This window comes from Tenebrio molitor, chromosome 7, assembly GCF_963966145.1.
Source record: "Tenebrio molitor chromosome 7, icTenMoli1.1, whole genome shotgun sequence".
In the NCBI taxonomy this organism is placed as follows: domain Eukaryota; kingdom Metazoa; phylum Arthropoda; class Insecta; order Coleoptera; family Tenebrionidae; genus Tenebrio; species Tenebrio molitor.
This window is the reverse complement of record NC_091052.1, coordinates 21478149-21504136: the sequence shown is the minus strand read 5'-3', so window position 1 is coordinate 21504136 and position 25988 is coordinate 21478149. Positions and strand designations below refer to the sequence as shown.

Here is a 25988-nt window from a genome sequence, read left to right as displayed (position 1 = left end):
AAGGCCGTGAGACACTGGCACATCGACAATGAGAAATCACTCCTGACCATCTACAAAGGAGCCATACTGCCCATCCTGAGCTACGCGTCCAGAGTTTGGATACACAGGATGAGCTATGTAAAAATAAACAGGCAGTTTCTATCCACTCAAGGTGTCTTTTGCAGGATCCTGACCAGGGCCTACCAATCGGTCTCCACTGATGCAGCCCTGGTCCTGGCAGGACTGGCCCCCATAGACCTCGAGCTAGAGAGAATCAACTGTCATCGCGAACTGAGGCAAGGAAGAAACGCCATGTTTCAGGGTGAGGTGATCACAGGCAACACTTTACTCCACCCCGCACACCTCGACGAGTACCTGAGACTCAAAATGGAGGACATCTGGCAGGAGCGATGGGACCAGTCCGAAAAGGGCCGTACAACATACGAATTTATACCGACAGTGACTGCGGCATGTCCACTCCTGGACAGGCCCCTCTCAACACAAAAAACCCAAGTCGTCACGGGACATGGGAACTTCGGCGCCCATCTCCTGAGGATCGGCAAAGATGATACAGGACACTGCCCGACTTGCGACGTTCTGGACAACCCCCAACACCGGATTCTTGTGTGCCCCCTTTTCGCGGAGACGAGAATCCGAATACGACAGACACTCAGGACCTGGCCTCCGGACCTGAAACAGATTTTGACAATTACGGACAACAGTGTTTTCGAACAACTGACTGTTACTCACCCGGACTGACCCTAGCTTTAAGTAGATTTAAGTAGATTAGGTTCCACACATGTATTTTCAGGTACACACACCCACACTTACACACTTGCACGCTCACACACACATACATACACACACACACACACACACACACACCCGCTACACACTAGTCTTAAGTAGAACACACACAACCCTAGATATAAGCATATTATATATTAGCACATAAGTCTGAACCAATCCACCGTCCCTCAAATATGCAAATTCTCAAACTCTCACCTTCCTTCGTCATCGCGCTCCATTTCACTACCAAACTCTTGTTAATTCACACGCAATTTTGAAACAGAAAGGGAAATAAGTTCTAGGATCTGCATACTACATGAAACACATAGACAAGACGGTGCACAATGTAAATGAAAGAAACCTGAAATGTACCTTAGAATTAAGAAAAAAATGTAAAATTACCATCTAGGCAACCAACAATACAATGTAACACCAAGCGCCCAATTTGGCGCCGATCTTTGTGAATAAACGTGCCTTCGGGCACCTTTTTTTTTTTTTTTTTTTAGTTCCCGGACAGCGTAGCAGCGTAGCGGCGTCGGTGAGTTCGGAACGCTTTAGGTACAGTCTGTACTCCGGAAGGAGGTTGCGATACATCCATGACAGCTGCTGCTCCGGTCTAAGGCTGCCATGGCGTCTCAGCAGTGTCTGGAGCTCGGTCAGGTACGTCGTCACCGGCTCGGTTGGTCGCTGGAGGCGGCGGCTGATCTCCACCTCCAGGTCTTCCTGGTAGCTTACCGGAAAGTAAAATAATCGAAAGTCTGTTACGAACCCATTCCAGTCACACCACCGCTGTCGGTTGTTCCGGCACCAGGCAGCAGCTTCACCCTGTAGGAGTCCGGGTAGGTGGGGCAGCAACAGGTCAGCGTCGACGCCGTCGGACTCGCACAACTCTTCGACCCTTTCGAGGAAGGCAACCGGGTCCCCCTTGCCATTGAAAGTCACTAGTCGCGAGCACTTGTGTCTGCACTGGAACACTGGGCACGGGCACTGAGCTTGGCACTGGTGCACTTGTAGCAGGTGCTTCAGTGGGCACAACCGTCTCGGCTGCACGGTCTCGGAGAAACTTGGTCAAACGTCGCCTCAATTCATCGACCGTTCCGGTGGCCTCCAGGCCGAGTCCGGAAAGCATTGCGGTGAGGGCCTCCTTGTTCAGTTTGTAGACCCATGAAACGGGCTCGTCTCGCTCCGGGGTCTGCGACTGTGGGCCGGCTCCGGTTCCCGGAGTCGGATCCGGGTTCTGGGGTGCCGTCTCGGTCTTCCCAGCGGGTCCTGTCGGCTTGGTCGGTGCCATGATTCCTAGCGCTCGTTTTCTACCTAGAAAATGCTTTGCGATTTCGCAGCGCACGGCTAAGCGTTAATTAGGAGACGCTCGGATTCTTCCGGGGTGATCGGCGGCGATCACTCCACTCCGGAAACGAAATCCGTACAGGCGCTAAGCAGGCCGATCGGGTCCGGGGTGACCGGCGGCGGTCCCTCCACTCCGGAAATCCGGATCATCGGTCGGCGGACAGACTCCGGAGATTACCGGCGGCAATAATCTCGCCGGAGAAATCCGTGCGGGCGACGCTAAACAAGCTGATCGGGTCCGGGGTGACCGGCGGCGGTCACTCCACTCCGGAAATCCGGATCGTCGGTCGGAGGACAGACTCCGGAGATTACCGGCGGCGATAATCTCGCCGGAGAAATCCGTGCGGGCGGCGCTAAGCAAGCTGATCGGGTCCGTGGTGACCGGCGGCGGTCACTCTACTCCGGAAATCCGGATCGTCGGTCGGCGGACAGACTCCGGGGATTACCGGCGGCGATAATCTCGTCGGAGAAATCCGTGCGGGCGGCGCTAAACAAGCTGATCGGGTCCGGGGTGACCGGCGGCGGTCACTCCACTCCGGAAATCCGGATCGTCGGTCGGAGGACAGACTCCGGAGATTACCGGCGGCGATAATCTCGCCGGAGAAATCCGTGCGGGCGGCGCTAAGCAAGCTGATCGGGTCCGTGGTGACCGGCGGCGGTCACTCTACTCCGGAAATCCGGATCGTCGGTCGGCGGACAGACTCCGGGGATTACCGGCGGCGATAATCTCGTCGGAGGGTCCGTACGGGCGGCGCTTTTCCTCTTACCCGGTTCCTGACAGCGGTCCCTGCTCGGGCGCCAAATTATGTGACGATCACTTCCGGTGGTGACGTCACGGGATGCGATTTGACGCCGGTCGGTCGCGGTATGCCTCGAGCGCCAGTCCCTTTTTTCGGCTGTGGTGGGACGCCACACGGCCGGGGTAGCTCTGCGGAGTGACAGTGTCCAGGGGTCAGCTGTCAGGGCGCGGGGTAAGGGGGAAACAAACAAACAATCGTCGCAAAACCTTTATTTACACTATGTACAATAGGGACCACCTGGTGAAGGCGAGATCCTCCGGGGATGGTGCCCGTGACCTGGGGGGGATGTCCTCGGCGGCAAGGAAGATAAGGGGGTGTTCGTACTTACGTCCGTCGGCCCTGGAACTTCCTCTTGGCGGCGTAGCGAGAGAACCGGTCGGGGTGTGACGGAGTTGCGGGGGTGTGACGGGATCCGGGGGGGGGGGGATTGGGGGAGGCCTGGTTCGCTCACTAGCGGAGCGAACGGGCCGGAAACACAGGATGAGCGGGATGACCTGGTTCGCTCACTAGGGGAGCGAACGGGCCGGAAACAGGGGATGACCTGGTTCGCTCACTAGGGGAGCGAACGGGTCGGAAGTGGAGTCGGAGGTTGTATTGGGAGCCGGTTCGGAGCTGGTGCTAGGAGTCAGGTGGATGGTTGGACTTGGGATCGGAATCGGAATCGGAATGGAATGAGCTCTGCAGACTCTGCGCGGTCCTTTTATTGCCTCGATGGCTGCGCGCGGCCGTTGAATCGCGGCTGTGGCGGTGGGGGAGCTCTGTTCAGCGCGGAGTCCGGGTATTGTCGGCCGGAAGAAACACGGGTTCCGGGGCGGATTCGGTGGACGCGGTTGAGGTAGTCGGCTCCGCGCTAATTTTCTGGCCCGGCTCGGAGAAAGAGCGGAATTTTTCCGCCACCGGGAGCGTTTCCTAAGTAACTTCGTTACATTGTATAAAATCCGCAATTATCTCGACCATCTCGATGTATCACGCTTTTTAACATTTGTCAGCTTGTGAAGGAGAGTAGGGCCGTCTGGTTCTAGCTTTGCAAATTTTAGAAAATCGTACGGATCACGTTTTTTTTTTGTAAACTCAGGTGTAACAATTCACTAACGTTCCTAAAAGAAAAAGGGCACCAAGACCAAGTTTTAGCGTGGGTCTGTGGCATTTGTTTCCTTTAACCTCCAAGCGTTGAACACGACCTCGCGGCCCTCATAAAATTTGCACCCCAAGGGAGACCCAAAAACCTAACGCTTGGCAGGACTTGTTGAATGCTGGGTTATATCCGAGCTCCATGGCACACTTCCGGAAATGTGATCAGGTCTATTTTCCCTGAGTCTGTGTAGCCTGACAAGCGCGTTTTGTTTTTCTTTTGCTTTGGAAAAGTCATGTTCACTTCAACCGATGAACTTAGAGTGCCTCAATTTACAGACTACAGACCACCGGACCACACAAAGCCACTCGCTCCTTCTATAGCGTATCTGCCGCACATTGTAAATTAACTTGACAAAAAAAACATGCTAAAGTTCTCGTCTAGTGCCCGCTCTCGCTCGAACGGTCTGAAGTAACTGCTTTGTTTGTAATGTACATGACCCTTCTGTTTTTCCTGAATTTTGAATTGTGTTGTTTATGACATCAGGTTTGCTCAACTTACAATAACTGTCCCGTTCACGTGGTCACTTCGGATTTGTTCGTATTTTCAGGAGAGGTTTTTAGCGGAGCCTCATTCGGGGGTCTAGGGGAATGGCCAGAGCTCACCATTTTCCTAGAGTTCTAAATGAGTAGTCTTCTCACTTTTGGGGAGACTTGGGTGCCCTCTCCCGAGACGTTTATTATTCATTAATCCCGGCGTTAACAAAAATCATAACATTGAATAAATAGCTAGTTTTAATTATTGTGTTGTTTTATTTGCACTCTTCTGTGTGGTTCACAAACCCTGTTGGAACGAATCTGGTAATGTTTAATTTGTAAAAAAAAAAACACAACGTAGGGAAATTAACGAGGTACGATCAAGCGCTCTTGGCCATTTTTTTTAATTTTCGCGGGTTTTATTTTCATTGCTTATGTTGGTAGAGGAAAAAAAGTGGCCGCTTGGTGGGATTTTTGAATTGCCCACTTGGTTCATCACAATATGATCATCCGATCAATTCGAACTCCCTCAAGAGTCCAAGAGTCTTACAACAAACCTTTGTTAACTTTTGTTTACCTTTATGTAAATAAATAATTTACACCACAAACACTGTTAAGGATGAACTGGAGTAACAATCTCAGCAAAAAGTTGCGGAATTCTTATAATGCTATGAAACGTTTATTACGAGGAATCAATATTTGAAAAAAAAGTTTTTAATTTTTGGAAACGAATTGTAATCACTTGCAAGTAAATTTTGTGTTTATTTTCTTGATATTTAGATAATTACTTACATGTGGTTTTACAATCTTTTAACTAAGACTGTACGTAAAAGTAAACAGAAGCACACTGAATTCAATTTTTATTGCATTTCTGTTAAAGTTTTTAACGTAACTGAAGTAAAACGTGCGATATGAGTGTAATATTGCATACCTACGTCAATTATATACATTTTGTTCACTTTTTATTGAAATTAAAACAGGTACATAACCTCAAAAACCGTGTTTTTCCACATATAATTAGAGATTGCATGGAAAATCCTCGACCAACTTTTTTTGTAAATTCATTAGAAAATTCTACGATATCGATACTTTATGTGTGAGAAATTTAAGAAAAATTGGCCATTTTGAAATATGTTTTTTATCAATTTATGTACGAGCATTGATCGATTTCTCATAAGAATGCGTGTAAAATATCCCGCAACTTTAAAAGGTAATAACTTTAAAATTCCTCAATCAATTTTTTTTAAATTTGGCACAGTACTTTAGCATGGATAGAAGGACTATTGTACCAATTTTGAGCAATTTTCGCCATTTTTCAATGTTGCTCCAGTTCATCCTTAAGGTTTTTTTTTTGTTTAAAATTCATAATAACAACTTGCGTTGGTCATCGCGTTTACCCATATTTATAATTTTGGTTTGTGATTTATGGAAATAACAAATTAAATTACAAAAATTTAGCGTGACAGGCGCAGCATTAGATTGTGACAAGTAAAAATAAATCAAAGCCGACTACACTAGTAATTTCATTTCTTTTTCTAATAAAATTTAGCAGAATTTACAACTGTAACTAAAATAATTGTGCAACACAATCTATTGGTACTAATAGCTAATAACTTGTAACTTGTATTTTGTAACTTGTAATAGTTATTTATGTGACGAGCTTAGTAAATTAATCTTTACGGCCGAGCTGGCACTTGTTGGACGAGTGACGTAAGGAACGAGTCTCAATAAGCCAGTAAGCCCAGTAAAGATTAACTGCTAAGCGAGTTGCATAAAAACTTTTATTTCCATCTTCAGCCTTTAAATTTCGTTTTTAATAAATTGTTATTTATGTTTATAAAAATGTTGTAATGAAAGGCGATGGGGCAATTATACTTACGTCGTCATGGTGTTGAGATAAACAACAAAAATACTGTCAGAAGTTTTGTGAAATTTGTTGCAAAAGTAAGAATGGCTTTAATGCCAGACTTTGAAGGCGATTTTCTTGAACTGCAAGACAATAACCACGGAATTACCAACGCTGCAAGTGCGGTTCTCTACTGATTCGATCCCAGGAGCGATATGAAAATGACTTTCGAAACGGATCAAAATGCATTATTAACGTATGTAATTGCAACAATTGATAGTTAAATTTATTTGTGTTTGTAATAAACTTTTTTTAAAAATCATTTAATTAATTTTGATTATTTATTTTTTGATGAGCCTTGTAAAGTCTTTACAGGTCTCTTCTACGTGCCTGTTAAATATTACAGGGCTCTGCCTGTAATTACCCATTTACTTAGTTACCACAAATGCCTATAAAGTGTCATTTACTTAGAAGGTGGAAATAAATTTTTAAATATTGTGCGTTTTCAATAAACTTGTCGGCTATGAAACTTTTGAGAAACGTCAGTGTCAAGAGTTCGTTCGAATTCCTTCAAATCAATTTAGTACCTCCTGTGCATTTTAAATTATGTATTGTGCCGCGGATTATGTGGAAATGTTGTTAATTTACGGAGAATGTGGACGAAATGCTAGGGCAGCGGCAAGGGTGTATGCCCAACGCTTAACTAACGTTAAATAAATGTATGCCCAACTAACTAACTAACTAAGGCCCGGTTTCTGGAACAGTCCGATAACTTAATGGCCGGTTAAATCAAGCGTTGCTATAGAAACGCTAGAAAGTGACCAATCACATTACATGATTTTTGTATTTATCGGAGAGTTAACTAACTGGCCAAATAAAATGTTTCCAGAAACCGGACCTAACTAACGTTAAATGTATGCCCAACACTTAACTAAAGGCCCATACACAATGGCGTTACCGTTACGTCGATGTTAAAACGTTAATGCTAACGTTAGATCTAGAAATTCAAAATTACATGTATTTCATTGTGGACCGTTCACAATGACGTTATGATGAAAATTAATGTTGCGTGATATTGTTAGCGTTAACGTTAGTTCTAGAAATGTTCTGGATTCTTAACGTTACATTCTAACATTAGCCAACGGAAATAATTTATAAAAAGTACTGAAATACATGTAATTAGATCTAACGTTAACATTAACGTTTTAACATCGACGTAACGTTAACGCCATTGTGAAAGGGCTGTAACGTTATAGTAATTAACGTTATAAGTCCGGGAACTCATAGTTTACAGTACGAGTTAGACGTTTAAGGACGAGGCGACGAAGGAGCCGAGTCTTGAAACTCGAAACGAGTACTGTAAAAAGAGTTCACGGACGAATGTCGTTATGTATTTTATTTCATCCTGCGTCAAATTTCGTTTGAAAAAAACATTGAAATTAATTTCAAAATAATTCAACAAAAACTCCAAATCTAGTCACATTTTTGGAACATCATTAGCAACGGCTGTTTGGCAATTGTTTATTTTGTTGAAATAATTTGGTGCGTCAAAATGACTTCTAAAGCAAATCCTCCAGAAATTGTAAGAAAATCTGCAGAAGCCTGTGCTGAATTAATACCTAGCAAGTCTGGTGAAAGGTATCAAAAACAATTCAGCAATTTTTGTAAATGGAAATCAGAAAATAATGTGAAGAAAATTACGGAAGAGGTTATGCTGGCTGGCCTATTTTTTAGATTTGGTTTAAATGGGTGTATTATTTTATTTGTGAACTAACTTTGTTAGTCTGAGAAAGTAAGTGCACCTTCTTTGTGGCCGAAATAGTTAAATTGTTAATTTGTATTTAGATGTAGTTTTGAATAAAACATTTCTTAAACCTGAATAATTGTTATTGCGATTGTTACTTTTGTGTTTCCAATAGCAACACTTAACCGGCGTCCGGTCGTTTTTTTGCGTTTTCCCGGATTCAAACTGATGACGTAAAGTATTGAAATTTGACACAGGATGAAATAAAATAAATGTACTATGCTCAACTAACTAACTAACGTTAAATGTATGCCCAACGCTTAACTAACGTTAAATGTTAACTAAATATGTACATATAAATTTATTTGAAGGCCCCTTAGTATTTTTACCCCGAATAGAATAGAATTGAAATAGATCTTAAAGCACTTAGCACCCCATCCGGTAATTTATGGTGGGATGTTACTATTGCGGTCAAAAATAACTGGGACAGCACGTTACTGTAGACACTTCCAAAGATATTGAGTTTGAATGAGTTTGGAAGTGTCTACAGTAACACACTGTCCCAGTTATTTTTGACCGCAATAGTAAATAACCTCAGCCAAAAATTTGGTGACACTCAACTGGCAAAAATGACCGGTTTCTTACCTGTAAGTGGATTGTAGACTGTTTCTTTGTTGGTGTGATTTATGATTTTAGTCAATATTTCTATTAGGGGTAAAAATACTTATAATTGTTAATATCGACTAGCGGGTAATTCAGAGCCGGATTTACCACGGGGCAGCCGGGGCGATAGCCCCAGGGTCTCCACAAATCCTCGGACACAAAATTTTTATAACAATAATATTTTTTTGTGCTTCCGGCCGGAATTCGGTAGTTTGTAGATCTCGAAATCGTCCAGAAACACGTGCGTTGCCGGCCTAGTCCTGCAAAATGTAGGGATTTTGAGTTGTCATCGGTTTCGGTTGGCATTTGTTATCAGAATTCTATCAAACGTCAATGTTTGTTCTGTGGATGGCTCGTTAAAAATGTTTTTCTATTTATAACAACGTACAAACTACAAAGAAGCAATATTTAACTAAAATTAATTAATTAAAATTACGTTTCGAGCCACTTCTTGAATATGGGCTGGTGTATTTATTACAACAAATGTTTCAGGAAAATGTCAAAAACAAAACAAATTAATTAAATTTAATAAATGTCAGGAAACAAGAGCCATGTTGATTTTAAAATTTAAATGTTTAAATGTAAGTGTTGCCAACACAAAAAAAGTCCATAATACCAATTATTAGAACAAGTGCTTTAACTTCCATTTAACAAAAATCCGCATAAGTCGGCACGAAAAATTTTGTGTATCACACGTCCAGAAACCGTTTTGCGAGCATTCGTACTTACAATACTCGTCTATCGACTCGTACTGCAAACCGTACTCATGCTCGCAAACGTGCAGTCTGGCCTTGTGATACAAATAATTATTTTTATTGAAGTGAAACTTTTTATGGGAGGGTTTTGAAATTTTGATCGGCAACCTTTTTGTGTGACGAAAAGTGGTGGGGGCAAACACTGTCGGGTCGTGTCTCGCTCAACGGTTGCGCCAATATTTCCATCTTACTTAAATGTAAGTTACAATAATCTGTTTGACACGATACAAACATCCCTTAAAATTGTGTATACTTCTGCCTTTGTAACACTCACGGCATTTATTGATAATGTCCTCACTTTTAATTTGGAAGCTTAAAGCTTGTTTGACACGATGCTAAATTTTGTAGAAAATTTGTTAGAAAATGAGAGAGACCCTCGATCAGGACCAATGAACGATCAGGATCATAGTCTGTCTTTGTCAGATCCTGATCGTTCATTGGTCCTCTCTCATTTTCTAACAAATTTTCTACAAAATTTAGCCTCGTGTCATACAGCCTTTAAAATGAACAATGAGTTACGCATTTCGATATTGTTTAGTGTTATCGTTGTTTATAATTTAGTTTCTTCATTAAAATATACAATTTTGTTGTGAATATTGTAACGGTCCGAATAGGTTCGATAAATTAAGAATTTTAATTTTAAAAATAATTTCAACGAAATATTTTAAATACCGTTCATTTGCGACGGAAATGCTGGTCAGTTGTAAATTTTATTGTTGCTTTGTTCACAAGAGTGGCACCACACTCCTCAAGTGAAATCTGCCAACCTTTCTTTGAAAATGCAGGTACGCGTCCGGGGCAAAACATAGCCCAAGGGGAACAAGTGTTCAGGGGAAAAGAAGCTGTTCGTGACTAGGACTGTAATGAGGTGCTGGTCACGAACATATTGTTGGTCCTTCGAGCCGGATATCATCGAGTTAGTGATAAGTGATTTAATTCGTGCATCAGCGAAATCACCATAGCAGCATCCGACAACAACAGAAGTCCACCAAGTTGGTCCAAGACATACCAGTCAGGTCAGTGAGCATCCTATATTCCTATATCATTCCCGTTCAGATCCATTCCGTGAGCGACACATTTAATTCAGCTTTAATTCATTTCAATCACATATTTCATTTCAAAATGCCTGAGTTAGCAGAATTAATACTCAAGAAAAATCAAATAATAGCTCGGCTTAACAGAATATCAAAATTTGTTGCATCATTCCCACCAGGTGATCATGTAAACAAAATTAAATCACGCATGTCAGCCCTAGATGATCTCTACAAGGAGTTCAGGGAGGTTCAATACCAAATTGAATTAATTGACAATACCGCATCAGAGACAAACGATCGCGAAACGTTTGAAGATTCATATTTCGATACAAAGAGCATGATGCAATCTGTCATAGATAGTCATGTCCAAGATACTTCACAGGAAGTCAATGTAAATTTACCACAGTTGAATTTACCACAGTTTAGTGGGTCTTATTCAGAATGGACCTCGTTTCATGACACATTCAACAGTTTAATTCATGAAAACAAAGGTTTAAACGATATTAGACGCTTTCATTACTTAAAGGGAGTTCTTAAGGGTGAAGCTTTAAAATGCATTGAATCTTTAAAAATATCAGGGGCCAATTATGCAATCGCTTGGGACACACTCAAAAAACGATACAAAAATACAAGACTCATTGTGCAAGAACATGTTCAAGCCATACTTAATGCACCTCCTCTCAACAAAACCATATATTCAGGTCTAAAACAATTATTAGACACCGTCATTTCCAATTTAGAGGCGCTTAAGGTTCTAAACATAAACACAAATTCATGGGATCCATTAATTGTCCCAATAATTACACAAAAACTGGATTTTCCAACAAAAAGGGAATGGGAAGCAAAATTGAATTCAGAAATTCCGAAATTGGCAGACCTTCAAGACTTTTTAAATAATAAATGCAATCTTTTAGAGTCGCTAAATTCAGGTAATCAGAAATCACAATCGTCGCAGTACAAAACGCATGCAATTGCCAATCACGCTTCTGCGAATGATAAACTCACTTGTTCGTTTTGCAAAAAGGGTCATTTCATTTTCCAGTGTGCTGATTTTTTAAAGTTAGCAGTAACTGAACGATTTAACCAAGTTAAACGTTTAAACTTGTGTGTGAATTGCTTAAAACACAATCATTCAGCCCTAAATTGCAAGTCAGGTTCCTGCAAAGAATGTAACAAAAAACATAACACACTTCTGCATTTTAACAAATCCAATCAAACAATAATCGAAACACCTCAGTCAATCGAAATAATACAACAACCATCGTCAACGGAACCTTTAGTTGTTACAAACCATTGTCAATTTGATAAGCCGTATGTATTACTATCGACTGCACAAATTCACGTCGAAGACATTAATGGCAAATATCATACGTGCCGAGTACTGTTAGATGTAGGTTCGCAGTTAAACTTTATTTCTAGTACTTTGTGCAAACTTTTAAACGTTCCGTTAAGGCATACCAAACTAATAGTTTCGGGAATTAACAATACAGGCAACACCATTTCACCTTCTGCAGCTATTAAATTCAAATCACGATTCAGTAAATTTTCCAAAAAACAGCAATTCTTCGTAGTTGACAAGGTGACGGAAAACTTGCCGGCACAAACGTTTTCTTCAAACGCGTTAAATTTACCACAATCACTCCAATTAGCAGATCCTCACTTTAATGTCTCGGGACCCATCGACATGTTAATGGGAGCCCAATTATTCTGGCAAATTTTAAACAAAGGTCAAATCTCATTAGGGCACAACAAGCCTGTTTTACAACAAACACATTTGGGCTGGATAATTGGCGGCGCCTTGAACATTAGCCCGGAACAAAACAGCTTAAATCATCTGGTGACCAATTGTCACATTGGTGCAGACATCCTCCATAAACAAGTCGAACGGTTTTTCCAAATTGAGGATTTCGGCAATAAACGGAATCTTTCGTCGGAAGAAATCCTTTGTGAAGAGCACTTTCGGCAAAATTACAGACGGGACCTAGACGGGCGGTTTATGGTACAATTGCCTTTCAAAAACGATACAACCCCGTTAGGAAATTCCTTGCAGACGGCGACGAAACGGTTTATTGCTTTGGAGACCAAACTTCAAAGAGACCCCGCGCTGAGAAACAGTTATTCAGATTTCATTCAAGAATACCTGGCACTTGACCACATGGAAAGGGTACCAGGTAGTCAAATAGAAACCGACAAGTGTTACTATATGCCTCATCATGCAGTAATCAAGGAACACTCAATCAGTACAAAAACACGCGTAGTTTTCGACGCATCCGCCAAAACAACAAATGGTATTAGTCTGAATGGTCAATTAATGATAGGTCCTACGTTGCAAGAGGATTTGTTTAGCATTTTGACTAGATTCAGAACATATCAATACGTACTCAGTAGCGATATAGCTAAAATGTTTAGACAAATTTTAATGCAAGAGTCACATCGAGATTATCAAAGAATATTATGGCGTGATGATCAGTCAAAACCTCTAGAAATGTATAGACTCAAAACCGTCACATACGGTACAGCATGCGCTCCATTTTTGGCCGTGAGATCATTGCAACAACTAGCGCATGAAAATATTCAAAAATATCCATTAGCCAGTAAAATAATCCTAAGAGACTTCTACATGGATGATTTATTGACAGGTACAAATTCATTAAACGAAGCGATTCAAATACGCGATGAAATTACATCAATCTTAAAAGGCGGCGGCTTTCAGTTGTGCAAGTGGGCGTCGAACTGTGCCGAACTTTTGCCAAAATCAACCGATTCATCCGAAATTTCAAAATTTATAACACTAGATTTGCAAGCAGACACAAAAACGTTAGGGTTGTTGTGGAATTGCGCGACTGACAAACTCAAATACAACATTTCCGATTTTTCTACAAATCCAGTTACAAAACGCGGAATTCTATCCATAATTGCTCAGATTTATGATTTAATTGGCCTTATTAGTCCTATTGTCGTGCGGGCAAAAATCATTTTACAAAATCTTTGGAGTTTAAACTTAGATTGGGACGATCAAGTTCCACCTTCGATCGAGAATCTGTGGTCACAGTTTCTAACAGATTTAAGGCACTTACCTAATTTGCAAATTCCTCGAAAGGTTATAATTTCTTCACCCGCGGTCGTAATAGAATTACATGGCTTCTGCGATGCTTCCATTCAAGCATATGGAGCATGTGTATATATTAGATCAATTGATCAGCATAACAACATAAATGTACATTTGTTGTGTGCGAAATCGCGTGTCGCACCACTAAAGCCCATATCTCTGCCAAGATTGGAGTTATGTGGCGCGTTATTATTAACCCGGTTAGTTGCGAGAATATCAAAAACATTAAATTTAAATTTTCAAAAACAGTATTATTGGACAGACTCGAGCATTGTATTGGCTTGGATATCGGCGAACGCAAATAGCTGGCAAACATTTGTCGCTAATAGAATCTCGGAGATTCAAGACACAACAAGAAGAGCTGATTGGAATCATGTTAGATCAAAGGATAACCCGGCCGATATTGTTTCAAGAGGTATGTCCCCAAAAGAGTTAATGAATTCAGATTTATGGTGGCACGGACCCGCATGGCTACGAACTCCTTCTGAGAACTGGCCCAAGTCTTATCCCGATCAGACTCAATCGGTCCCAGAAAAACGCAAAATAACGCTTGTTGCTACAACGGCCACACCAGAATTTGAGACGTTAACAAAATTTTCATCATTCTCCAAATTGCAGCGCGTCATAGCTTTATGTTTAAGATTCATACATAATTGTCACCACAAAACAAACAAGGTTTCAGGTTTTTTAACTTGCGACGAATTAAACAAAGCCAGAGTTGCAATTCTGAAAATAATTCAACGCCAACATTTTAATACCGAATTAACTGATTTAAAGAATAACAAAACCATCAGAAAGGACAGTAAATTAATAGCTTTAAGTCCATTTCTATCAAAGGAAGGCTTAATCAGAGTGGGTGGTAGATTAACACATGCACCGATTAACTTCAACCAAAAATTCCCGATAGTTTTACCTGCACTACATAACGGAGCTTATTGTAAGACAGGAGCACGAGCGGCAATTGCATGCTGGGCCACAGGCGACATTGTGTTCAATCAGACAAGTCTACTGGCCCATCTCAGGTCGCAACACAGTCAGAAAAATAATTCACAGATGTGTAAAGTGTTTTAAGGCGAATCCCAAAGGATTAACGCAAAAAATGGGCGACTTACCTGTTGACAGATTGCAACCTGCTCGTCCCTTTATCAAAACCGGTATAGATTATGCAGGACCAATATATTTAAAGACTGGAACCTCACGCAGTAAACAAAGAGTTAAGGCCTACATAGCTTTGTTCATTTGTTTCACCACTAAGGCCATACATATTGAATTAGTGGGCGATTTGACTACAGAATCCTTCCTGAACGCATTCAAGAGATTCATCTCACGACGCGGACATGTCGCAGAAATTTATTCGGATAATTCAACAAATTTTACAGGTGCCAGTCGAGAACTAAAACTTTTATTAAATTCATCAAAATGTCAAAATTTAATTAGTCAGGAAATGAATAATGTAAATATCCGTTGGCACTTCATCCCACCGCGATCACCTCACTTCGGAGGTTTATGGGAGTCAGGTATAAAATCTATTAAATATCACCTCAAAAGAGTAATTGGTGACACATCAGTCACGTATGAAGAGATGTATACGCTTTAACACGCGTGGAAGCTTGTCTAAACTCACGTCCTCTTACTCCTATGAGTCCAGATCCTACAGATTTTTCCGTCCTGACACCTGCTCATTTTCTCATCGGCGAACCCATGACGGCGCCATTGGAGCCCAATCTCGAAGAATTGAAGATAAACAGATTATCACGTTGGCAACGCATCGAACAATTGCGGCAACAATTTTGGCGCAGATGGATTCGAGAATACATCCCGCAACTACAATTACGTCCAAAGGGTCAACGCATCACCAACGACAACGTTCAACCAGGAGATATGGTGTTGATCAAAGAAGACAACGTCGCACCACTACATTGGCCTCTTGGTAGGGTCGTCCAGGTCCATCCAGGACACGACGGTGTTGTTAGAGTGGTGTCAGTTAAAACAGCAAAAGGTGCGGTTGTGTCGCGTAGTGTCAAAAAACTGTGCGTTCTTCCGTTAGACAAATGACATTCGAAAGGAATGATAACGACATGCTCGTCGATGTTCGAATTTATTCAATTTGACGTATGTTTGTAATGTACATATCATGTATTTGTCACAAGTGATTTCATAGTTCTTATAATCCATTTTATATTATGTATTAGCTTAAGTTCATGTGTTTATATTGTTTAGTTTTAGTTTGTTAATCATTCTCCTTCTCACTTGAGACGTCATATTTGTTCTCATATTATTCATGTCTGTAGTTTTAGTCATTATACTTATATCATTAATTGTAAATATCTAATTAGGTCATTTACTCATTTATATCATTTGAAGGCAACCCTTCAAAGGGGCCGGCGATGTTGGCGCATCTGCAGGTAGTTGTAGTTTGGTCCGTCAAGGGTGGGCACTACCCTGCAGGTAGCTTACCTGGCAAGATAAACTCTCAAACACAGAGGACTTCTGTATTAACCACCGGACAGTTCGGTCCACTTTCATTGTTGTTGAATATATATTGTTAAAATTAAAACAATGAGTTTCAATCATCAGGTCCTTCGAACAATTACACAGAATTAAACAAATACCAGCACCTCATTACAGTCCTAGTCACGAACAGAAGCGTTGCAATATAGTAGTTTATTTAACGAGTTCGTGTGTAATTTGGGCTTTTTTTGGCATGAGTGGGCCAGTTTAAAACTCGAGTGAAACGAGAGTTTTAAAGGTCCACGAGTGCCAAAAAAAGCCCAAATTACACAAGAACGAGTTGAATACAACGTTTTTTTGTTCGACGAGCCCCCCAAAGGCTCCAAATCGCTGAAAATATATAAAATTAGCTTGACGTTTTGTTTTGACAAGTTGTCAAATTTATCAAAATCCGTTCACACGGGAGAAAATTCTCAAATTCTGACATTGTCGAACAAAAAAATTTATTGTAATTACATGTTCGACAATTTGGGTGGTCCAGTTAAAATCAGGGGATAATTGAATTAATGAATTTGATGTTAGCAGGTTTCAAATTGAGAGAACAACAAAATTAATGTTCATTAGGTTAATTTACTTTTTTTAGCATTCTCAAATTTGTCGCATATTTGTAATTAAAGGGCGAGAATTGCAAATTAAAAACAGAGCGCTTTATCGTAGAAAAGAACTAGAATTGTTTGCACTTTTAGTTAGAAAAGTAACAAAGCAAAGTAGAAAGGGAGTCGGTAGAAAACACAGAGGACCGGGTAACGGTAAAGCCAGGTAGTCGTAGAAATCAGAGGTGTGAGTGAGAGAGAGAGAGAGAATGAAATTTACGAAGTAATTATTAATTAGAACGGTTTTGGGGAATCAAACCAATGTAGAACAATTTTTAGAAGTAGCAGAACAACGGAACTTAGTTGTATGAAATGGCACTTGCGTAACAGCGTTTCAAGCCCAATTTAGGTTTCAAAATAAGGTTAATTTGTTCCATTTTAATTATGTTTGTTTCATTTTAATTATGTTTGTTTCATTTTAATTATGTTTGTTGCATTTTAATTATGTTTGTTTCATTTAAATTCTGTTTAATTCTTGGTGCTGATTTTTATTATTGTATAGAGTCGGTAATTCAGTGTTCCTGTTTAATTCTATTTGTTACAGACAATTAAACTATAGTAAGACGTCGCATTGCTACCCAATTTTTGGAAACACGATTCCAGCGCGGCGCGAGCAGTTGGCCGAACTAATTTTATAAAGCATGCTTGATGGAGTTGTTTAAATTAATAATTTTGTCCTCATTTAATATTAATTTCAAATGTAAAATGTCTTTAAAATGCACAACGTTTTATTAATTATAAGAAAAATTAACAATAAATGAATTAAATTAAAAACTAGAACCAAAACTAAAATTAAATATTCTGAAAATCCCCATTTTCTTCGTAAGTAACATGTCTTTGACGATTTTTTTTTTAATTCTCTTCTTACGTCCTGCAGTTTTTTTTTTATAAATGATCAAATTGACTGATGCATCCAACAATTTTGTTTTAATTTCCAGAAAATGGCTTTTACATATAAACCATGAAAATTAATTTTTCGTTCTAAGGCGATACGTAATTTCTATCCAATACTTCTTTTATTCAAAAATACACTTAGATCGTAAATTTTGGCAACACAACACACAACTCTTCTGTTATATATATATACATAGTGGGTCGATAAAAACGGTACCACTTTTGTAGGCTCATATTTTCCTGAGTTATTATCTGTTTTTAATGAGTAATATACCAGTGAAAAGCTCAATATTTATAGAAAAGATTGTTGTTGTCCAGAACTCAAAAATTGTGCGTCACAACATGAAGACATGCAAAAATTCTCTCAATTATAAGTTTTACAGATATGGTTCAATATGCTCCCCATTTTTATTAGCTACCATTTGCAATCGTCTTCACTAGTGATAGACAAATATGTAGCTTCTGCAATTGGGGACGGACAAAGACGATTACAAATGATAGCTAATAAAAATGAAGGGCATATTGATTGAACCATATCTGGAAACTCATAATTGAGATAGGTAATCTTCAAAACCAGAATTTTTGCATGTCTTCATGTTATGACGCACAACTTGTGAGTTAGGACTATCTCTGCACAGCAAGAGGCCTTCATCTTTTCTATAAATATTGGGTTTTTCACTGGTATATTGATCATTTAAAAAACTTAATAACTCAGGAAGATATGAACGAACAAATTTTGTACCGTTTTTTTCGGCCCACTGTGTATTTTAGTTTCAATTTTAACTTGTCATGCTCCTTAAAAGAATAGGTACCGGGAGCACACACTATTGTTTGGTTTCTTTTTGTCTTGAATTGAAACTGAAAGTACCTATAACTTTATTAAGAAGTTTCATCACTTAAGTTTTTACCTTTATAAATTACGTAGCAGATTCACAAATTGCCCAAAAAGTAGAAAATGTTATTTTTTTCCTTTCTTTATTGTTTTCTTATTGACAATTTCTCAATACTGAAAACGTTGGCTATTGTAATTACTTTCATTTAATAAATTGCACTAATTCCTACCTTTTTATTCACAGAAAGTCTTATATCTTTAATAAGTACATTTTTATTTTTTTCAGAAAAGTGTCACATTTGACAAATATTTTTTGACTGTTTTAAATACAACGGTAATAATCGAAATTTTACGAATAAATACGACGGAGTGTTTTGGCCAAATGCGTGCGGAGCAGCACCGTCGAAGCTATTCCAACATTATTATATGGGATTGAAGTGTCTTGCTATTTGTTCCATTTTTAATTGTGTTTGTTTCTTGATGTTGAGGTTTATTATTGTATAGAGTCAGTAATTTAGTGTTCTTTTTCAGAGTTCTAATTCAACAACAAATTATGTACATACGGTCTGGTCCTAACAAAAGTCTAAATTTAAACATTTAAAATAATGGTGGAAAAACGGAAACTGTAATTTCAAAAGTTTTAGAGATTTCGCAAAGGCGTCGCGATCGGCGTAAAGTAGAACCGAGCTGATTGGTCACTTTGGTCAAGTAGGGGTTGCGAAAGTGGGGTGCGCCAGAAATGATAAAGCCGATTGCGGGACGGGAAACAAGGCTTTTTTGATTGACTCGGGGTTTGATCTCCAAAGTAGCCGGGGTTACGTTCAGTACTTCCAACAGCCATTTTGTGACCACATGCTTTACATTTACAAGGTAACTTATTTCTCTAGGGGCCAGTTTATAGAAAGAGAATTAAATATTTAATTCGAATTAAATTTTAATGCGCGACTAACCCATGAATCCGAAACTTCGATTGGTTCAATCTGATCACGTGTTCAGTTAATCTCACATTTGATTGCGATTAACTTAATTTCGCTTCTGTAAACTGGACCTAATTCTTGTACATTATTTGTAGTCGTGATTAAATTAGTCAAACAGCATTTAGTTCCTTATCGTTCTAAAGTAAAGATTATATTATTTTCTTTGAGCTTTTGATGACCACGTGACTCTTTAGAATCTTGAATTAAATTCTTTATCGCGAAGTATGTGATCTTCTTGCATTTCCCGATTGGGGAGACGTGCTCTCGACAAGTTTAAATCATTAAAAAAAAGGGGACATCTTAATTCATTATTCGTCGTTTTGGGACTTTCTCGGTTGGGGGAAGCTGCCGCCAGTGTCCATCGTTCTCAATTAGCTGTTGGTCCGGCGTAGAGCACAAAGAGCCATCGCCAAATTTAGGTGGATAGTGACCCTTAAGGTACAGCTGACACGTGAAGAGAGGTACCCTTGTAAGTCTGTTAGAACCTTTTTCCCTTTTATTTTACCCTTTATTAGACCAGGCTAAACTGAGAGGTTCCAGGGCATCGCGTCGGGTTCAATTTAATTGGGGGAAATAATTCAAATCTAATCCGGATCACATAGTTCGCATCTCAAACTCGTATAATGCTGTTCGCACCATAAACTCATATATTTGCCCAGCTTAGTCATTTATTCATGAGTCAGATCTCAATTCGTGGGCCGAGAGTCAAATTTCATTGGGTCAAATTTCCACCAACCTCTGTTATTAAATTCATTTATTTATTTCTATAATTTGTTGGGACCAAACACCACCACACTCGATTATTTGTTAAATAAAATTTAAGTGAAGTGTGCTCAATCGTTTTAATTCTATTTGGAAAAACCTTCCCAAGGTATGGCCTCTCGTTAGAACCTAATTAAACAAAATGAATAATAAAACACAACGTAGGATCCATAAATATTTCTTTTCTCATTATTTTTGTTTCGTATTTTTCTGCAAAAATAACATCCGCGGGAATGCGGCAACCAACAATACACCAAATGAGGGAGAAAAAAAATCATCGAGGAAAAGTCAAGGAAGTCGAAAGGTTACAATATGCTATTTAAAGGTGATTGATGAATAATTACAATGTTTCCGTGTAATACAAAAGTTTCACTTCTATCGTGCGTCTTTACGACACACTCTGTTTTTTTTTTAATTTAGAATACATACCTATAATAAACTAGGCAAAAATGAATAGGGAATTCCACAATTTTTCTTGGAAAGCAAAATAATTGCCCCAAACCTCCCACGTATTCTTAAACACAAGATAAATTTAAAATGTTACAAATACTTGAAACATTACATTTAATTGTTTATATTAATATATTTTTAACACATTTCATTACAAATTTTAAACGGTATTTATAAAAAATTCAAAAAAGGAAAAATTCCCTATTCATTTTTGCCTAGTTTATTATCCATTTACTAAACTCCCGCATTGTCAAAGTGTTTGCAAGATGCCGCACTGCCGTTCTGAGCCTAGATAAAGAACGGTTCTGAGACTATAAAAAATAATAATTTTTACTTTAACGTTGGCGCAAAAATTTGAAATTTCAAATTTGAAGTTAAGTTTAATAAATTCGCTTTCTTTCATTCAAGTATTACCTACACGAAATGGCTAAACAAGAAGAAGATATGAAATGTAAAAGAATACTGTTAACGGCCAGAGAGAAGAAGGGTATTGTTAATTATTGTTTCGTAAGAAGAGAATTACTCCATTCACATAACCAAACTTTTCTTGTTGACGTTTTTATAACTAGATTTTATGTTCTCTTTGAAACATTTTGAATTATAACCTGCTAATTTGAAAGTTGTCAAGTAAATGTTAAAAATAATTGAAATAAATAATTTCATAGATAGCTTGTTACTCGTAATTCCACGGCAACCCTGATCCAAAGACTTTTTGATCATACGATATATAGAACTATAGTCTATTTTTTAATCAAAGAACCACGACCTGTTGATTTAGGTTTGTAAATATAAAATTTTACTAAATTTAGGGAATTTAATGATATCTATTGCCTATACCAGCCAACATCTGTCATTTTTAATGCCCTTGAAAGTACGCAGACTCCTAGCTAAAATTTGAACGTGTTTTTAAAAATGCATCGCAAAGTACTTAAGACATTTTATTAAACTCTCAAATTACCTAGTTGTTATTAACTTACTACTAATATCCCTAATAACCTCAATTTTTATATGATGAGATTTTTTTACCCTATGTCAAAAGTGTACAATGTTGTCAGCTCTATTTTGGGTGTAAATTGCGGTGTTGTGGTTCTTTGATTAAAAAATAAACTATAAAGGATATTTTTATTCTATTTCAATCTCATATTTAATGAGATGCCTTGACACTTTAGTTATGGTTAAATGTCAAACACGGACTCATAAGTGAGTGTGAGTAGAAATCATCAATTGTCGTTCCATTAGCACTGGAAATTGCTTCTAAGATCATCTGAGTGGCTCACCTTACCTCACATACAGTGAGGATTTTATTTCGCTGAACATGGGTTTCTATGTTCAGTTTTTGAATATCCGCGTCAATGCATTGTGACGGCACAAACATTGTCGCTACGTAGGCAACCAAACTTACAAACTTTATTTTATTATTTTGACGGAACTGAAATTTTAATTTTATTGCATCCAAATAACAAGTTTAAACAGAAACTTTTAATTAAATAATTTTAACATATGTTCAAAGTGGCCACCCTTTTATTCCAAGCAATATGCCAAACGATTGTAAAATCTTTTTTGTAATTTGCCTCCATTTTGATTCTCTAATAGACATATTAACGAACGCGACGTCATCATCTGGGATGTCCTTATAGCCATTATTTCACGGAACATTTTACAAAAATTTTTAGGTTGGCAAAGCTTGATCCGTCATGCGTGTCAGTTTAAATTACAAAATGTGCAAAGTATTATTTATCAGGATTTATCAGGCAACAAATTCGCGACCGTATTTTTGGCAATTTCACGTATTTTAGCGGGCGTACATGAAAGATTATCTTCCATATTCGCGTTTTGTGACAGAATTTGTATAAAACAAAAGGCGACTTTGAAGACTTGATCAAATTTTTACTTTTAAAATTAAGACATTACCAACCGCCACAAAAATCCCTAAATTGAGAAAAATAAACATTTTTGTTTAAAAACGGCTTAAGAAGGGCAAATTACAAAAAATAGTATAAAAAACTCGTTTCATAAGACCTTGAAGCACTCATTCTTTAAAATAACTCGTGGCCACGCCACTCGTTTTTTAATCTTGAATTCGTGCTTCAAGACTGGTCTTATGAAACTTGTATTTTAATATACTATAAGACTTTTTAATGACATTAATGGCAATTATCTCGACCATCTTCATGTATCACGTTTTTAACATTTGTAAGCTTGTGAAGGAGAGTAAGGCCGCCTGGTTCTAGGTTTGTAAATTTTATAAAATTGTACGGATCACGCTTTTTTTTTGTTGTCAAATCTGGTTTTACAATTCACTAACTTTCCTAAAAGAAAAGGGCGCCAACTTTTAGCGTGGGTCTGTGGCTTTTACTTTTTATAAGCGCACTCCCTCATTTTTGATCCCCTTCTAATTATTCCGAGTGACGCTTTTGGTGTGATAAGCATCTAGTTATTGTTCAACACTTAAATCAAAATTGCAAAGTTTCCACTTCCATCCCGGTAGCAACCAAATGTTTATATTTCAGGTGTCTCCGTGGGTTTTTCCTTAGCTAGGGATCTACTACATTTAGTCCCGGGGCGCCCTCCATATTATTCAGGGCGCCCCCCTTGGCGATGAACCGGCTCTAATATGCTAGGATCGACCGGACTATGTTTTTGTTATTTTTATGTATGTGTTAATGGTTGTTACCACCTTTCCATCCCAAATTGAAAGTGTTCTTAGATAGCTCTGTCAACAAATATTTGTCGCGTTTCTTTTTTTGGTTGCTTTTTCCAGGTTGTTGTAGCTGTAAATTCTAGACCTTACCGCGAGGGTCTCTCTCTGTTTGTGGGGTTTTGTTTTTCCTCTAACCTCCCAACGTTGAACACGACCTCGCGGCCCTCATAAAATTTGCACCCCAAGGGAGACCCAAAAACCTAACGCTTGGCAGGACTTGTTGAATGCTGGGTTTTACTCGAGCTCCATGGCACACTTCCGGAAATGTGATCAGGTCTATTTTCCCTGAGTCTGTGTAGCCTGACAAGCGCGTTGTGTTTTCTTTTGCTGTGGAAAAGTAATGTTCACTTCAACCGATGAACTTAGAGTACCTCAATTTGTTGACTTACGTAAAGCAGTTAGGACCTTTCCCTTAGCACTAAATCACGGGTAGGCGGGAAATGTTAAAGTCGTAAGGATAGGTGCCACAACCCACCGGACCACCCAAGGCCACTCGCTCCTTCTATAGCGTATCTGACGCACATTGTAAATTAACTTGAAAAGGAGAAAAACATGCTAAGGTTCTCGTCTAGTGTTCGCTCCCGCTCGAACGGTCCGAAGTAACTGTTTTGTTTGTAATGTACATGACCCTCCTGTTTTCTTTTGAATTTGAATTGTGTTGTTTATGAAATCAGTTTTGCTCAATTTTCACTAACTGTCCCGTCTACTTTGTCACTTCGGACTTGTTCGTATTTTTAGGAGAGGTTTTTAGCGGAGCCTCATTCAGGGGTCTAGGAGGATGGCCAGAGCTCACCATTTTCCTAGAGTTCTAAATGAGTAGTCTTCTCACATTTGAGGAGACTTGGGTGCCCTCTCCCGAGACGTTTTATTATTCATAAATCCCGGCGTTAACGAAAATCATAACTTTGAATAAATAGCTGGTTTTAATTATTGTGTTGTTTTATTTGCACTCTTCTGTGTGGTTCACCTTTCCTTGATTTTAGTTGCTGTAGATCATCTTGCAACTGAATTTGTTCCCCAACTAAACCCTAATCCCGAAACTCCCTTTAACGAAAACTACCCTTTTACGAATCTTCTGAGAAATATTAATTGTTGTCAAAATGTGACAGTAAAAGTATGGGAATGAGAAGAGCAGTTCAAAATATATTTTGATATTGTATTTTTAAACGATTAAAAATTTGGTAACTTGTTTGGGTTTTATTAGTGGTTTTGTAAATTTTATTTAAAAAAATATCTGCAACCAGTAAAACATTTTAGTTAAAAAATTTTGATTAATAATGGGCGACATAACCTAACAAATTTTTGACATTGTAGTAATGCCATTATTTTATTTAAAAAATCCCCAAAACTATTGCCTTCCTTATTTCACTTGTGAAATTTGCATTTGATATCTTTATCTTACAATCCACTCTCGCGAGGAATGGAATGGCGTTACCTGTACAGAGTGATCAACAAGAAACCAAATCAAGAGTGCTACCTCATCTTTTGTTTTATCGAAACGTATTTCTATCATTGATCAGCCGCTTTTATTTACTTGCTGTAAACACTCGTTTTGTTGGTTGCCTACCTCTCAAAAATCTATTATTAATTGCCTTTATAAATTTTTTGTAATTCATGAATAATAGATTTAAAAGCAAGTTATAATTAATTATTATTTATTATTGATTAGGGAAAAAACACACAGTTACACAAAATTCCTTCATAAGGCACAATCTTGAGTTACAAAATTTTAAAAATTATTATTTTTCACAATTCTTTGTTTTGTTATTTTCTGTAAGTGTAAAAGTTATTATTCTCTCATTTTTGGGTAATTGAGAACTTACTCGTATTTTTCTAGCAATGTTTAAAACATTTAAATTACTCCAAGGTCAAAAAATAAGTTTTCACAAAAACTGCTCAAAATGTTCTCCATTGTGGTCCAGACAGAATCAAACTCGCCTCTCATAATTTCAAAAACCCTTATGAATCTGTCAATTTGTTTAGGGTAATGTGTGGGTTTTATTTCTTGCAACACACAAAGGGAAACAAATTAATATCCTTCTTAAAAATTTTCTGATAAGTGCCATAACACAATTTAACTTGCTGTCTTAAACGCCTTATGAAAGTTGAGGGATGTTCCTTGATAATTTGTCGAACATTTTGCACCATTTCTAAAATTTAAACTAAGGACTGACCTGACTTCTTCTTAATGATGGATTATGATGTGCTAAAATTAGGCACTATAATTTTAAGACATTGATAAACTTGTTGATAACCAATACCATCAGGTTCGGACATCTGGCTTGAAATTCTTCGGTGTAAGGGGGTACAAAGTAAGGCCAGTCTTCATTTTCTTGTTTCACCCTCTTTCGAAAATAATCTAATAAAAATGCCTTCTCTTTAATGGTAAAACCCATTTTACAACTTATTCTGGGATAATTATTGCTTACAACTTCAATAAACGTCTGTAAACTTTGCCGAAATCGAAATTTGTTTTCTAGGTTAAATCACTTAAATTGTCAACAACAACAACCTTGGATTTTGAAATGTGACATTTCAACGAAGCATCTCCGTACCAGTGGCGTCGCGTTTGGCAATAAAGATGATAATTTACT

At 38.6% G+C, this 25988-nt stretch overlaps 1 protein-coding gene and 2 long non-coding RNA genes across 10 annotated transcripts in view; 1 reads left to right on the top strand and 2 right to left on the bottom strand.

The window, feature by feature from the left end:
* Positions 1–25988, top strand: part of LOC138135356 (zinc finger protein draculin-like) — a 218590-nt gene that overhangs the window by 90941 nt on the left and 101661 nt on the right. The gene's annotated exons all lie outside the window — the stretch shown is intronic.
* LOC138135368 (uncharacterized) lies at positions 17489–20628 on the bottom strand. The gene is made up of 4 exons (XR_011160962.1): positions 19553–20628; positions 18735–19387; positions 18581–18678; positions 17489–18530 (listed from the first exon to the last, which is right to left on the bottom strand). It is a non-coding gene; the product is annotated as an uncharacterized lncRNA (long non-coding RNA).
* Positions 22373–25884, bottom strand: LOC138135362 (uncharacterized). Of its 2 annotated transcripts, none has more exons than XR_011160954.1 (3): positions 25656–25798; positions 23784–25600; positions 22373–23721 (listed from the first exon to the last, which is right to left on the bottom strand). It is a non-coding gene; the product is annotated as an uncharacterized lncRNA (long non-coding RNA). The 2 variants fall into 2 exon arrangements; XR_011160953.1 differs by lacking the exon at positions 22373–23721 and having other exon boundaries at positions 25033–25165; positions 25218–25600; positions 25656–25884.